General features: G+C 47.0%; 1 protein-coding gene across 5 annotated transcripts in view; it reads right to left on the reverse strand.

Annotated features, from left to right (window-relative positions):
• LOC122631479 overlaps positions 1-17,000 on the reverse strand; it is a 61,633-nt gene that overhangs the window by 25,154 nt on the left and 19,479 nt on the right. The window contains exon 1 of one of the 5 annotated variants that reach the window (XM_043817207.1): positions 1,673-1,826. The exons of 3 other annotated variants lie outside the window; for them this stretch is intronic. The gene's annotated coding sequence lies outside the window, so the exon portion shown is untranslated. Of the gene's footprint in view, positions 1-1,672; positions 1,827-17,000 lie in introns of those variants that run through there. One more of the 5 variants, XM_043817205.1, reaches the window with a different exon arrangement.

The raw sequence follows: 17,000 nt of genomic DNA on the forward strand, positions 1-17,000 counted from the left end.
CATCGTCGACGAGACAGGAATATCGTGCAATCGAGGCTTTCAATCGACGAGCCGCGTGTCGGGTTGTCGTCGAGTAGGCAATGCTCTTTGGGTTTCATCCTCTCTCGGTCTCTTTCGCCGTTCGTCGTCCGATCTTGCGTTCGTCACGATTAGCGAGGCAATTACGTTGTTTCGCCGAAAGAGGATCAATACCGAATGCCGAGGTTGGCTCGACGTGCTCGTTACGAACCGTTTCGAATCGTTGATGCTCCATCACCATCTACTCTGCAAATCGTCCCTGCAAATTCGTTTACAGCGTCGGGAGAGAAACCGTCCGGATTCGCTGACGTCGCACAGTTTCTCTTTCTCCTTTGCGTCGCGATCTACGCTGTAACTACGCTTTGCTTCTTCCAAAGGAAACGCACGCTTAAACAACGAACGGCGCTGCAAATGGAAATTACGTATTGGTTGGTTTATCGTTCAAACGGAGTTCGTTTGATTCCGACGATTCGATGTAATATCGAATCGATTACGAATACGCTCGAATTTCTAAATCAACGCCGGTGAATACGCATATATCGCGTGCAATTCGGTGGCACTTTGGCCTTTTTCAAAAAATTACTACGTAGTTTGGGACGTGAAAAATTAATTCAACAAAAAATTAATTAATCTCCGCTTATACATTTGCTGTTCCATTTATTATATAGATTAATATTCTTTCGAGCCTTCGTCGCGATTCGTTTAATGTCTCCGGGCACTGCAACACCTACGTATACGAGCGCGCGCATAAGCTTCGATCAAAGTACCGACTTTTCAGATTTCTATATCGAAACGTAAAAGTACATACTGTAGAACACGAAACGTGTTTTGCGAAGACATCGGCGTTGGCTTAGGCGAAAGTGGACGAAAAAAGTAGCTCGAGAAAAGCAGCGCATCGAAGCACCGAGTAGAGTGACAAAGAAGGCGTGACGAAAGAAAAGATTAAAAAAGAAAAATATTAAAAAGGAAGGAATCGTAATTTGGGTGAAAGCAGAATTATAGTTTTTTCCTTTCCCGCTCTCTCTCTCTCTCTCTCTCTCTCTCTGTCTCCGTTTGGAGCAATATATATACTTGATCGAATGTTTAATTATCAGGAGAAAAAAGTATAATGAATAGTAATAGGACGCGTAATTCGTATATATGTACGTAGCATCCGTTGCGCGTTTATATCGGTGACGCGCCATCGCTAATATCCGGTCTTTCCCATCGCTTTGACGGCGCGGAATCAATTTTCGCTGTACCTGATAATCGTTAAACGTTATTATGTCATTTTAATCTATATGGCACGTACCGAAATTCCTGTCTCGAAATAATAGAGTCGATAAATACGAAATTAACGAACCGACGTTTGATGCGCGATAATGCAACGTAACGGTGGACGATTTTGTATCGGAGGATTTGTTTATAAAATTATTGATTTTTCACTACGAACGCAAGACTCGGCGAGGTTATCCGATTTTATGGCAGCGAACGAAGGGATCGGAAATCGTTCGACTTGCTTTCTCTCTATGGCAGTGCGGTAATCGCGGTAGCGGTGGTAGCGGCGGTGGTAGTAGTAAGTACGGATGGTTCGAGTTACGAGACACAGGATAACTGATTTGTAGCGTTGTATCGGTTCGAGCGCATAAATCTTACCCATCCCCGAAACCCTTACCTCCTCCCTGAACAGTCTCCTCCTTTCATCCATCGTTGGATCGAGATGAAATCTTCCCTGTTTCCTCCCTTGGCGTTATCTCGTATCCAAGCGGATATAACAATAACGCACGCCGTAGACACAAGGCCCGACCCTTCGTCCTTATACCTTTCTCTTTCTCCCTCCCAACTTGTTTATGATTTATGTTTGCGCGTGTGACACGTCGCTCGTGTCTACGTACGTATAAATATATAACGTCGAGGTTATTGCCCAAGTCCCGTATATTCGTCGTCGTATCTCGCCCTATCGTTTCTACGCGTACGCGTACGCTCCAAGCGGTCTACGCGTGTATATTTTTCCCGACTTTATTCGTTTCTCTCCTTACGCATAGATACGCTATATTTCCATAGATACAGATACAGCGGTGGGCGCACGAACGTACTTACGTATCGGCCGGTTCCGTACGAGTACGTACAGATCGCGTACGATCGATCTTCCCTTTTGCGAGCTCCCTCGCACTCTCATAGCCGTTCCACATTTAATTTCTCTTACCCTTCTATCTCCCTGTCGTCATTTTAACGCCGGGATAGCGTGGGTAGTAGCGAGGTTTGGCATTAATTATCGTTCAATTATCACCTTATTGATAAGCAAATATCCAAGAGAATATTCATAGGGATGACCTTCTATCGCGACTTTTCAATTAATATTAAAGCAAGGGTCGACGGGCGATCTATAACGTAGTTGGAGATTTCGCCGAAGGTACGACGGTGGTCGAGGTCGCTTGTCAAAGTACTTGCGTCGAATTCGATTTACATCTTGGAGAGCGTACGTCTCCTGTAATCGCGTCCCGATGACTTTTATTCGGCATCAACGCGGATTGTTTAGACGGATCTGGGGATCGACTCGAGGGATCCGTTCGATCGGATCGAATTAGTTCCGGCAGGCATTGGACCGGGAAAGAGAGGTTAACGATCTCGCACGCCGAGACTGAGTTTCCGTAGGTAGGGAAATCCGTAGGTGGCTTCGCTCTTTGTGGTTTACTCTTTGCCTCTGATCGAATATATTCTTTACGTGTCGTTCGTCCCCCGTCAACGCTCGAGCGGAGGATACGTTCGATTGACTTCGATAACGTCCAAGAGAAGTTCGACCGAAAGGATTCGAGAGATCGGGCTCGACGTCGTCGCAAGGACGAGCTACGAGTCGAAGAACGTCCAAATAATTAGATCACGGACGTACCCTCGAACGGTTCGATTCGATTCGGTAAACTTTATCTCGCGATCCTCGATAGAGAAGAAAGCACTCGTCGTGTCCCGAACGAGCTAGATTCTGACGAGTGTGTAACCAGTAATTAGATCGTCTAGGGCGCCCATACTCGACTCTGTCTACTCGAACGGATGTAGTAGACGCTATGGTAGCACCGTCCTACGATAGGTGGGTACACCGCGTAGGGTACTCATCTCGGGTTTGCTTTTCAAACGCACTCGCGTTTCCTGTCCTCTCGTTCTCTCGTATCGTATCTCGAATTCTTCTCGATTATCGAAACAAGACCTAAACCCTCTGGCAAGGAAACGACGTAACAACGCGACAACGGACGAAGAAGGAGCGAGCTCGAAGAAAATCCTGGGCCCGACTCTTCCTATCGTCGTTCCAATGACGATGCGAGTAAAACGTTGTAAAACGGCTGACCTTGTTGTCGACGATGCAATCGAATTAGCCGCCGTAAGCGAATAACGTTCCGGCGTAATAGCATCTTGCCGACGGCAGGGGGAACACGCACCGGTGACATCAATCGCGATAGATTAGTTCGAAAAGGAGGATAACGGATAGCGGTCGAGAGCCGGGTTTCTTAACGAGCTCGATCGAGTAGGAGAAACTCGCTTGGCAGACGAAGCGAAATATAATACGTACCGCGCAACGTGTGTGCGTGCGTGCGTGCGTGTGTGTGTGTGTGTGTGTGTACGTGCGCGCGCGTGTTTGCGAGAGAAAGGGAGATACGCACGTTCGAGGCGAAGCTTCTAGGCCGACGCGAAGGGAACTATTATCAAAATTACTCCGTCGAAAGCTTTCCCTCAAAGTTCAGACGCCTCCCTTTATAGCGCACTCCGTCAAATTGCTCGTCGCGCGAACCAAATCGAGGGCGGTCCCGCACAGCCTCCGGCAGCTGTCGTAACCGGCGTACCTTACTGACTGTGTACCTACATACATATCTACCATCTCTACGTGCAGGCTACCGGCATTAAATTCGTCCCGTTTCGGTCGCGCGCCGGTTAACGTCCTCCTTCTCGTCCTCCTTCTCGTCTTCTCTGGGAGAAAACGAGAACGTAGTCGCCATTCATATTCCATTTTCGAGCTGCTCTTAGGCGAGAACTAACGACTTCTACGTGAACCTGTTATTTACGCACGAATTTCGCATACACACACACAAATCTATATGTGGAGCGAACCGCCTTCTCTCGAGTCCTTTGTCGGCGTTGGATAAGAGTAACGCTACCGAGTAACATCGCGAAAATGGAGAAAAGCGAAAAGATTTACGATTGCGACGATGAAAATAATTTTAATGAAATTGGCGAATAAGAGCCTCGGTGGTATTTTACGTCGATAGAAAAGCGAGCAAGGAAACGCGATGCGCTTTTCGAAATTGTCTCGCGAGCCATTGAGAATCGGAAGCGCTGTCCTTTCTCCAAGAAAATCTTCTTTAAAAGTAGGAAAATTTAAATTTCAATGAGGGTTTGACGAAGAGCACGGAGAAAGAGAGAGTCTCGGGTTAAGAAGTCCCAGGACCGGCGCGGTGGCTCCGAAGGAAGCTAAAGAAACGACAGAGTTTCATGGATGATGCGTCGTCGTAAAGCACGGTAGTCCCTCGAGATGCCGTTCGGTCTAACCATTGTCCGACTCCTAATGCGAGCGCATTTATTCACGAGACCGAGAGGACGATCGGAGTCGCGCCGATATTTCGAGGAACGGAAAAGGCTCTCTTACGAGCATCGTCATACCTTTCCATCTCGAATCGAGAAAAAGATTTCGTTCGGACCTTTCCGTATACGTATAAAATTACTCGTCATCGATCAACGTCGATCGACGTTATCGTCGATCGTGGCGCGCGAGAGTAACGAGTTTCTTTCGAGAGGATGGAGGAAGAGGTCGGCGCATAAAAATCGACACAGAGGAGTGTTCGGAAATGCGGGAGGAAGCGCCACTTGAAATTTTATCGGAGACGAACCGAGCGTCGCGCGTCCCGTTCCTCGTTTTTTCGCGAGCCCTCCGCGCGTCTCCTTTCTATCGATTCTCCGTAAGGTAGGGAGAAAAAAGGGACGACCTTTCGGTGTCCCACGAGCTACATACGCGCGCCTCTCTAGAGGAGAGCTAAAAACGACGTACGTACGCGAGAAGTAGCCGAAAGATGGAGAAAATTTGTTCGGAACGAGCGACGATCCCGATCGCTCGTCCTTATCCTTGGTCCTAAAAGAAGAGGGTGATATTTCGAGGACACGCGGTTTCTTCGTTCGCGCTTTAGCTTATACACCGATAGGTACATAGAGCCGCGGGAACGCGGGCCGAGTGGAGGAAAGTCGTCGACGCGTCGATTTCGAGGATCGATGTCGAAAGCGGCACGGCACACGTGCATGGGTTTCGGTTTAACCAAGAGAGCCTGGCCGCTGGCCGCTTGCCGATCGCGCTTCGACGCTTCCTCGTGGTGCGGTGGTTCGCCTCGTTAAGTGGCAGCGGTCAGCCTTGATCGATTTCGCGGTGATAGGAGATTAATAGGGACTGCGTCGTACGCGAAAAGAGAAAAAAAAACAAAAAAAAAGGGAAACTTTCCTCGTTATCCCCTAGCGAATCTCCGATTCGTTCGAACGTAAAGCTGGCTCGACGTTCGACTCGTTTTACGAGAAGTAAGGCTTCCAACGGCGTGACGCTTTATCGAAAATTGCTCGATCGTCCTCGTCTTCTCTTTTCTACGACTCCACGAGACGCGCGTCCCCGAGATCCTCGGGAAGATTTATACGTACGCCGTACGCCGATTTATTACCGAGAGTGCCTATCAGCGGGAAAGAATACCCGCGTCGAAAAAGTATACGTCGCAATTTCGTCGTGCTTCGGCAATAAAATAACGTGGACGCGAACGGTGGACGGTTATGGATCGCGGGGACCTAAAAGCGTAACGAGAACTGGCTCGTTCGGACGTAGGCACGCACACGCGCGCGCGTCCATCTTCGGACGGGATGGCCCCGCGAAACGATTCGATGCGCGACAGTTTTATTATACGCGCGCAAAGTTTACGCGATGCGGTAGTAGCGGTGGTAGTAGCAGTACAGCGGTAGCGATAGTCGTAGTAGTCGCGGTCGTAGTAGCAGCGATAGTGGTAGTGGTAGCGATTGCAATGGAGCGAAAGGAACGAACGAACGAACGAGTCAGCGTACGAGCTAGCGAGCGGTCGATCGGGAGAGCATCGTTCCTCCCTGTCTCTCGTGGTATTCGAAATTGTTAACTACCGGGCAGGCGGCTCTATTGATTCGGTGGCCTCGAGGTGGCATAACGCGGTTCGGCCAATTCACCGATGTCGGTAAGTATGGAATGCCTCGTACGTACCTTTTCGCGTGACGTGCCACGATCGCGAACTTGCAGGACGATCCTTGCAGGAAAACTTTCAACCAACTCGTCGCAATCGCGCTCGATCGCATTGGAACGACGAAGCGCGACAAAGTATCTTCGCGGATATTCTTTCGGAATATTTTCTTATCCTCGGCATATTTTAGATCGCGATATTCTTCGATCGCTCGAGACTCTTCGTACTCTCACGCACGATTACAAGAAATCATTTGTATCGTCGGACAAATAATTCCAATTCGAGCGAAACTTCCAATTTGCCGACTCGTTTGCTTTGCTTTCTAAAAACGTCGTTAAAAAAAAAATCGAGAGGATCGTTTAATTTCTCGTGGCTTTTATAAAAGAGGAAAAGAAGAAAAAGCGACGAGTTCAAATATTTTACCGCATTTACACCGTTCGGCCAGACTTTTACGACCTAATCGTAGTTCAAACAAAGTTTACTTGCTCGATTTTTACGACTCGTTCTCCCTCCCTCTCTCTCTCTCTCTCTTTCTCTCGAGAAATACGTATGCGTGCAGAAAGCGGAAAAGGAAAATTTCGGAATAAAGGACAGAGGCGAGAGAATTTAGCAATTTCCACGAGAAATACCGTATAACCAACCGGTCGAGCGTCGAGAGCGTTCCAATTCCAGAATTGGCAATGAAAACACACCGAACTTGTTCCGGAAAAAACAACAAGACTTTGGTGGATACTGCCGCAACGCGAGAAACGGATAAAGTGAGAGAGAGAGAGAGAGAGAGAGAGAGAGAAAAGAGGACCGCTTTTCTCGTATTCCGTGTTCGCGCGTGCATCATTTATTCTGTCTACCGTTCGAGGAATGCAGTTGTTTCCGAAAATTGCTTCGGACCATTTTGAGATTGGATTCGATTACGACGGAATAGCCCCTCGCGGACGATAGAATATGCGCATAGAGGACGAGGATACGTCGTTGCGATCGGACGACAAGTTTCCCACGAACGCATAGTATAGATGCGTACCTACGTAAAAGGAAGAAAAGTAACTAGGTCTTCGATGAATGGCCTCGATCGATAGAGAACTGCTTTGTATTTCAACGCTGCTTTCTTCGTTCGTCCATAGGAAAAGAGAGATTTTTTAACATTTCATCGGGACTAGCCCTTTCGAGATAGCGCCGAGAGAGAGAGAGAGAGAGAGAGAGAGAGAGAGAGAGAGAGAGAGAGAGAGAGAGAGAGAGATGGGAGGGAGGACGAGAGGGCTTTGAATCGAAGGAATCTTTTTAAAGCTCGTCTGCGTCCAAGCAACGCGAATATTTTTTCCGAGATTTGCTAGCAAGAGAAGTTTCGTATGAAAACGCGGATGATTTCGATAGACGATACCGCATTTTTGATATTTGAAACGCGATCGAAGCCATAATTGACTCCTAATCGTTGTCCGATGTTTCCTACGGTCGGATCGTCGAACAAACGAGCGATATAACGAGGGACTACGTTTATCTTCTATCGCCGGAACGCGATCGGAACGCGAGCGAGTTCAATGTAAACGTTTGAAACTTAATCCTATTTCTATATGTCTATCGTCATTCGCGAGGGAGTACGGCACTTGTAAATACGTATTTTTCGTAGGATATTTTCTTAAGGATCATTAGAGCTCGACAAGGTCCACTCGCGCGCTACTTCGTTGCTTGAAAAGAGGCCAGACGGACCTTCCAAACGAGTTCTCTTCACGGAGATCCGCTTAGACTTTCACGACTTTCGAGTACGCTGCACGCTAAACAAACCTTGGAAACAAGAATGTGGAAGCAAAGGGAGCGTAATCTTCTTCCTTACGTTCTAGTTGTCGCAAAAATGCTCGTGTATTTTTGTATGGAGAATTGCTACGAGAAAATACGAATAAGCCTTGCGATTCGACGACTCGAGTTTATCTTATTTTTATATCGAGCAAACTTCCAAGGGTTCTTGAGTTACAGAGCAGTGTACATTAATTTGCAATTAGCTTCTTCTTGGATCCTTTGACGGAGGCGACTTTGCGGTCTTCAATTTCGGAAATTGCTCCATCACCGGTATCGTCTTTTTCTTTGGGAAACCTGATTTCGCACATTGGAAATTGCATTAGTACGTTGAAATAAAAATTTTGAGGAGACGGATAACTCCGATATTTTATCCATATTTTCTCCGATATTTTTCTAATCGATGCGTGAAACGAAGAATTCACGACTTTAAATATCTATGATGTAACATTGACGATACGGCTTTCGCTCGCACTCGGTTTGCTTTCCTTCGAAAGGATTTTCCAGGGGTGGTTGGCTCGCTTTCTTCTAGGTTTTCGCCACCACCGCCGTGGTAACTATCAATAAGGTGGATAAACAGAAAGAAAGATAGACAGAAAAGCGCACGCGCGCGAGTGCGAGAAGACAAAGAGAGAGAGAGAGAGAGAGAGAGAGAGAGAGAGAGAGAGAGAAGAAAGAGGCACCTCGGAGAAATCCAACTTTCAATAAGCCGGGAAGACCTTATTAGGTACTTCCATCCTGCTCGTAAAGCCATTCAATTTACCGAGAGAGATTTTCACTGGGTGCACGGCTGCTCTGCGGCTAGAAGCTAGGATGACGTGAAGGTAGAAAATCGAAGAAGGAGAAACGATGAATAGAGTGCCGCCGCGTAAAGGAATGACCGGATGAAGCGCGAGAGGAGGAAATGAGAAAAGAAAGACACGAAATTCGTGCATTTTATCGCGACGATCGATCGACGCGTTATTTTTCCGGAAGGAAAAACGAAAACGGGAAGAAAATAAATTGAAAAATCGATCGATGATTATCCAAGGTATATTTTGCAAGGACGAAAGCAATATTTCTCGACGATGGTAAATCTTGTAACTAGGCGTAACGAGTTAGATCGGGTTTGTCCTGCTGCACGTAAAATATCGCGTGTAACCTATTACGGCGTAATCGTTGAAGATCCGTCGAGTCGAAAAAAAGTTGAATAAAAAATGACACCGTATGGCAGTAGATATCCGTATAAGAAAATCCATCGAATCGAAAGACGAGGAAGCGATCGAGGAAGATCGTCTTTTCGTCGAAGATTTTCACCGAGAGCGAGTTGAACCGGCGTGACGCATGGACGAAGAAGTTGACGCTTCGACCAAGTTACCTTTCATTAAAAGTTTCAGCTGTCCGTCGACTTTTCTCGTTTCGTTGGTGTACATCGCCGATGTCTTTGAGAGCAGATGATCGAATCGGGCGGCCGGATCGTCCGTCGGTCGTTTTTCGGTTAAAGCGCACTGCACACAACGCGTCGAAATTTAACTTTCAAAATTAGTCGAATCGCGACAGAATTGCGTCACGCAATTACGTATTTTCCTTTCCCATTACTCGATGAGAAATGTTTGCACAGGCAGAGCCTACCTTTAGGACCTTCAGGTCGGAGAAGATGTTAATCGGAGTGGTTTCGTGCAAGTTCGGTATACTCGCGAAATTGTATCTTTCCAATACTTCGAGCAACAAACTTTTACTTATTTGCGACCAAAAGTAGATCTCGTCGACGACGACGTAAATTCTATGTTACCCGATGAGAGTCCGTTAAACGATAAAGGAAAAGAAACAGATTGGTCAAAGGAAAGAGTATTCTCGATGTACGTGCACGCATCCACGCGCGTATAATTTCTACGCGCGTATAATTCTAATAATGACGCTACTGTTTCAATACCGTGGCTCATAGATAGTGTTCAGAGCGGCTTTCAGTCCAATCGAATTGTATACGGGTATGTATTCTTCCTCGGACAGACGCCAGTAAATACGAAATTGTTGCCCGTAACATATCGCTTCTACCTATTTTAGAGAGAAATGAAAATTCAAGAACAAGCCGGGCAAGTTTAACGGGATAACGCATAATACGCGATACACGGTTCATATCTTTTTCTATCGAAAGCATAGGTCGTAAATCCGATCGATCGGGAGGATCGATGGACGTTGCGAAAATCGTAGCTTCCGAGAGCGGCATACGAGAAGCTGACGTATGTACGTATGCTCTCTCTCTCTCTCTCTCTCTCTCTCTCTCTCTCTCTCTCTCTCTCTCTCTCTTCCCTCTCTCTTCTCCACTCCCGAACACTTTGGCTCAGCGCATCTTCCTGTCAGACTTTTATGACCTCTCGTTCGCACCGCGCGTCGCTCGCATCGACACCGCTCTCCCCTTCGCACTTTTCTGTTAATTCTCCGCTCATAGATCCACTTTCGAGAGAGATCGAGCGTAAGGATTCTCTGTCACGTACGCCGTAACTCGTACCATCCCGAGCTCGTAAGAGCGTAATAGAGAGGACGAATACGAAACAAGTAAGACGTGCAATGGCCCGTGTTAGAGCTCGCGATATATCCTATTAGATTATCGCGGTAAGATGATCGAAGAAAATCGAATCAAGACGCGTATACGTCTGCGAACAGGCCGTACACGTCCGGAAAATCTTCGTTTCCTAGCGTAATCTCCGCGATATCGATCGTCATGCTGGGATTTCCAACGAGGATCGCTTCGATCTTCAACGGCGAACGTTGTAACGTCATTTCGAGGGGCGAGGCGAGCCTCGACGGAGGAACGAGAACGAACGGATGGCGCGGCGTGCAAGGAATCCACGGAATTTCATTGAATTTTTCGGTTAATGCTCGAGGTATTGCGATACTTTGAAATTTTCCTAAAGCTCACATCTTAGAGCACGCACGTCAAACCAAACTTTCTCCGCTAGATCGGATCGATTCTAAGAGAGAGAACGAACGATTCGAGCGATTCGAATCTGTTTTCGCAACCTTTCTCGAATTATCGATAACCGAGAAACAAGGGAAACGCGCGAACGAAGACAAGTTCGGTCTCATCGAGTTGCAACGCGGTAAAACTTGTTTTACTCGTACGCTGAAACGCTGAGAGCTGAGTTTGAAAAATTCCGCTACTCTATTAATCGGACGTCGTCGCTAGGAGTACGTCGGGTCGTTAGGTACGATTACGTTAAGTGGACCGAGATTTTCTTTTTCTTTCTCGTCTCGTCGCAGTTTCAATTTAGAAAAATTTAATTAAGAAATCCCGATTGCGCGGAAGGAAGAAGATCTTTAAGCCGTGACCGCGATCGTACGTCTTCGAGACATCTTTATCTCGGCGCTATAGCAAATCTATAGCGCTTAAACAAATCTCTAAATAACGGAACGAAATTATTTAATTCGGTTGGCCGAAAAATTAGTCATCGTCGGAGCATGAAAATCGGGGGGGGGGGGGGGGGGGGGGGGGGGGCGGATGAAACTGTAGACGGAGAGTAGTCGATTAGTGGGAATTAAATTAATTTTCAAAGAGATTAAAACGTTGCGGTAGAGGGTGTACGGACGGGCGTAGGAATATCCTAGCGTATATAATACGTTCGCCGTTGCGTCGGCATTTATGTAAATATATACCCGAGTACGTACGGTCGACGTATAATCGAAAATTCGGGCGGGCAAAATCGAAGGAAGAACGAGCGATTTAAATAATTTATATTCGACAGGATTCTACCTTCGACGGGAACGTCACGAACGCGCTTTCGAAAGAAACGATCGCGCGCGCGAAGAATTATCGGAGAACGAGGTTTATTCGAGGAATTATGAACGAGGACGGAAGGAGCGGCGATGTCAACGACGAATATAACGGAGATCTTCCAATTTTAAATCGTAGCAGAGGTACCCCTTTGAAGGCGGCTCTCGATACGTATGTTATTCCGACGACGACGTCCTTGCGATTCCGTCGCAACGATAGCGAAATCTACTCGTCTTTGTAATGGAAATGTCCGCGTAGCGACGTCGCTGCTACTCCTCGTTTTCCTACCGCCTCGTACGGGTTACAAGGATTCCGTTCCGGTGAGGCAAGCACGTCCCGAGATTCTCTGACCAGTCAACCGAAGATCTAACGCTTACGTCGAGGGAAATGATCGAATTGTAAAGTTTTGCTCATAAATATGCGCGTAACGATAATAACGACGCGTGCCTTAGAAGAGTGCCCCCGTCTATTCGACGCGGCGACTAGAATTTTAGAACGACGGATCCATTCTCCGAGGTATCTCGCGTTTGCGCGTTTCCGAATGTATGCGCGTTCTATGCAAATAGAACGCATATGAAGCGTGCGGATCGCATACGTAAAGAGCTTTCCCGTTCGCCCAACCGACGCATCGTACGCGATTATACGAACACCGTATGTATCTCGTATACGTACTCGTACAACCTACGATACATCCGGAGTACGCAATGTGTATTTATAAAAGTCAGAATTTTTATAAATCCTCCTGTATCGAAGGGGAAAATGAGAATGCGCGCTACATTTCACGAGCGATCACCCGTGGGACGGGTGAACGAAATAAGTGCATACGTAAGTAGAAGTTCCGTAACGTCGTATCGTCGACGACGCCAACGCAACCGAGCTCTTCGAGCGAGAGATAGATGGATGGATAAACGCGAATAGAGCGAACGCGTAGCTACGCGAAACAAGATTTTCGTCGGATCCTTCGGAAGGGAAGGAAACGATCCTTCGTTTCCTTTTTCCGCCTCTTCGAATATGCGTCGACGCGCCTCGATGCGTTTCCAATAACAACTCCGTCGGCCTCGTCGCCCATTTCCTTCGTGCGATTGTGCGATTTATCTCAAGAAAACAAAAGAAGAAGAACTATCGAGACAGAATTAAGAAACAGTTTCATCGTAGCCCCTTGCTTCTCGTTAAATCGAGCAGAAAATTTGCGATCGCGAGTATCTTCGACGTTACGCTCGCACGAACGTCTTATCGCGATCGACGGACCGTATTCGTTCGATCGTCTCCTATCCGCTTTCGCGCATTGATTTTTTACCGAGCTTGGAAAAGAGGAGACCGGATATGGAAGGAGGGACGACGAGCTTCCTCGTTGGATCCGTATCCAAGCGGCTCGGGCGATTCTTTCGAAATCGATCGAGATGGAGCAGTATGGAAAAAACTTCTAGCTCGCTCAAATTCTTTCACGTTTGGATCCAAGCGTTCGTTTCTTCCGATCCACCACGAGAGAACGAGACGGCGGTCCGTAATACGAACTCTTATCCTACCAAGACTATTCGAGCTTTCTATTTAGAATTATATATCGATTATACCTTTATAGCTCGACGTCTATATTTGTCTATATATGGATCCGTGACGAACGAGCAACTCGAACCATATCGTATACTTAATCTTGAACGCGATCGCTCGCTCGATCGGAAATCCGCTTAGAGCACAAACAATGCCGGGGAAGCAGCCCGGATATGAGTATATTCAAGCCGATATCGATCGAGACGAAGAGAAATTGGGATATTGGAAGGAACGTTGCCAATAGTATTATGTATAACGCGACAACGCAACGCAACTGTTGCGCGGAAAAGAGAGAGAGGGAGAAAGAGAGATTAATTTCGTGTGCAAACGGTTGAGATCTTGTTTGTAATTTCTTGGCCCGCGGATATTAGTACGAAACGAAATTTCCACGACTAAAATTTCACCTCTCGTAATTTCCATAACGTGTGCACAGCCAAACAAACATCCATGTGCGTGCGTCTCGTTGTATTTGAGAGAATTCAGCGACCCTGGGAGCTCGGGGAAGGGGGAAAGAGAATCGAGAGAGAGAGAGAGAGAGAGAGAGGCGAAACTTTTGGCGATTTCTTGCCCCAAAGGGACGAGCCGAGATAAGGAAGATGATCGATATTGTCGCGAGCTTAAATTCTCTTCTTCTTCGAAGGAGGAGCAAAGATTAAACGCGTGGTCTCTCCGCTGACTTTGGCAATATTTTCGGATAATAAATCCTCCTGGATGCGTATATAACGTTTTCTTCTTCCCACCAATAAGATAGTTGATTTATCGTCTACGATATTAAGGAGGAAACACGTCGAAACGTCTAACCGGGAAGACGGAAAAACTTGACCGTAGGCAAATCACGGGTAAGAGCTCGACGTCTGAATTAGCACGAGTTATGTTCGGTAAACGATTCGCGTCGATTCCGATCGAAGAAACACGGATTATAGGTCTTTGCGAATTCGTACGATTTAAGAGGAAAGTTACTTCCTCTCGTCGCCTCGTTCCCATCGTTTCTTTCTCGACGAAAGAGTACAAGTTAGCTTATCTCGCAATCGCAATTTTCGCAATCGGAGCGTCGCTCCGTCGCGATTCGAGTTTCGCGGTGTTTTCTATAAACGACAAAAACGACTACTATCAATCTCGAGTCTGTAAACGAGAGTTCGCCAACTGCTAGAGAAACTAGTTTTAAGGTTAAGTGGAATCCGGGGACGGGTCCTACGCTACCTATGCTCGACTAACTCGAAATCGCTTTCAATGGCGCTTTCAATGGCCCTTTCAATTTGGCCACGAGGCAAGAAGAAACAATGTTGATAATATTCTACCGTTATTCGCAGTCGCGCGACGGAAACTCTTAACGGGGACGGCGGCGGCGCGGTCGGAGCGGAAAGGATACGCGCGCGCGCGCGTGTGTGTGCAATATATACAAAGTACTTGGCCAACGCGCGAAAACGTCAACGTACGCGTCAGTTCGCGACGTTCGGGACATTCTCCATTTCTGGTAAACTAGGAAATATCAAAATAGACGATAAATCGAGGATGTTTCTGTAAGCTCCAAGGACGAAATCGGTACGTTAGAAAGTTACGTACAAGATACCTCGATAACGTTATCGCGAATGAGGAAACGCGGAGAGGAGAGAAGTTATTTTCTCCAACGCAGTCTTTTCTTCGTGCTTGCTTTTGTAACTTCCAACGCGAAATTTCTTGCTGTAAGAAATTAATTACATCTGCCTCGAGAGAACTCCTTTAACTAGATTCCTTTAAATAACGTCCGATCTGTTTACCGTAGCGAAGCTTCCAAACTACGTAAAGATAAAAACTCGCGTATAATAGGAATAAAGTTCGTTCGTCGCTTCCGATTCTCTGGCTGGGAGAGCATAAAACACACCGACGTGTCCGTTAATTCGACGCTTCGACGTTTCTCGAGTCGATCGCTAACGTAGAATTGCTTACGGATCGAAACTACCGATCTCGGATAAAAATGGTGTAGGAGCTCGTGCGAAAAGGGTTTTACGTTTCTCGGTCCTCGGCCCTGGGTCACGAGTAGACGCCGATAATCGAGTAACGCGAAGGATTACGGACGGTCATTTCCCTTCTATTTTTAGGACGTACGAGGAGGATTTCTTTCTCACGGAGAGCAGAGACCGGAACACGGTCAATTCGCAGGTTCTGCCAACCTACGCATTCCGAGTATACCCGACGAGCGAGCCGCGGTATTCGAAAAGGGCAAGAAACGTTAGTCCGTAAAAAGATATCGTACGTTGACGTTACTCGGCGTATGAATTTTTAATAGGAATCGTTGCAAAGGACGTCGGATGGAAAAGATGGAAGGAAACGAGCATCGTATCCCTTTAAACGCGTCCTCCGTAAAAGAGGAAAGAAGGAAGCGATAGGAGAAGGTAGTTTTAATATCGTCCAACTGCGGAAGAAGCCACCGGAAACGCGAAAGCAAACAGGCTGGACGCCAAAGGGGGAGATAAAATGCCTCGCTTAATGCGACAGCGTTTCAAAGTGGAGCTACGAAGCGATCCAGATACGTGCTGGCTATTCACTCGTCTCGGTCGAAAAGAGCGAAAGAAAGAAAGAAAGAGCGGAGAGCGATCCGAGGAAAGGAAGTAGGAACGATAGCCCGTGACAAGTAGGAAAAATCGTCTAGCCCCGACGATACGTCGTCCTTCCCGTCCGAGTTAAAAGGACGAGAAGAGAAGAGAATGTAGTCTTGCTGCGTGGAAGGGTCTATGCGAGATAACGGTAAGATCGCTGATTTACGCGCAAACGTCGTAGATCTCCTTACGTTTTCCACGATAGATTATTTTATCGGTCGCTGTGGAGAACGGCGCAACAGTTCTTATTCCGTCGCCGGCGCGATCGACGAAACGAATGATCGTGGTATCCTTCCTTCGGCGGTTATCAGGCCGCGCGAAACTCGATTTACGCGATTGGCATTTGTTCGCGATTTAATTGGATCACCTTAGAAATTAATTCGCAAACGTAAAAGTAGCTCCGCCGCCTCGGGTCAAGCGGAGAACGACGATACTTACGACTGCGTCGGAATCTTTTGGCTCAAGCTCGCCTGTCTCTACGTTCTCTGAATTCCCGAAGAGAATAATTCTTGGACGAGTACTTACACGTGTCCTTTCGTTCGCGTAATGCAGGATAAGGGTGAAATAAAAAGAGGTGCGAGACGTTCGAAGAGCGAGAGAGAAGAAACGTTAAAGCGTGACATACGGAGAGAAAGGGGAAGGAACGAACGAATAACTCGGAAAAGTTTGTCGAGTTCGTTCGAGTGAGCGTCGAAGTACGTCACGGCGCACCGCTTCTGAAACTTTCCTATCGAGTATCCTACGAAGAAGCTCGAAACCGCGATCCTCGGAGATACGAAGGAGATCGTTGGAAGTGGAACGGAGAGTGTGGTCGTACGTCTCTCTTTCCGTCTCTACGTATACTTTGTAATATACGAGTACATTGGCCGTAAGTCCGCGCAAAGTGCGGCAATACTTTTAGAATGTAAAGTGTTCGGAATTGTAGGTATATATAAGCTTATGCAGCCTTGTCTACGTGTGTATGCACGTAACTCTATTCGGATATAATCGAAGAGAGCGATCGAAGGAGGTAATCGAAGGAGGTTCTCGATCTCGAAGCTCGAAGGATATAAAGAGAAGCTGATGCGACGAGAAGTCTAGTCGTTTAACCCACAGAAATTGCTTTCTACGGTGTTCTCTCTC

The sequence above is a fragment of the Vespula pensylvanica genome, chromosome 9, assembly GCF_014466175.1.
Source record: "Vespula pensylvanica isolate Volc-1 chromosome 9, ASM1446617v1, whole genome shotgun sequence".
Lineage (NCBI taxonomy): Eukaryota > Metazoa > Arthropoda > Insecta > Hymenoptera > Vespidae > Vespula > Vespula pensylvanica.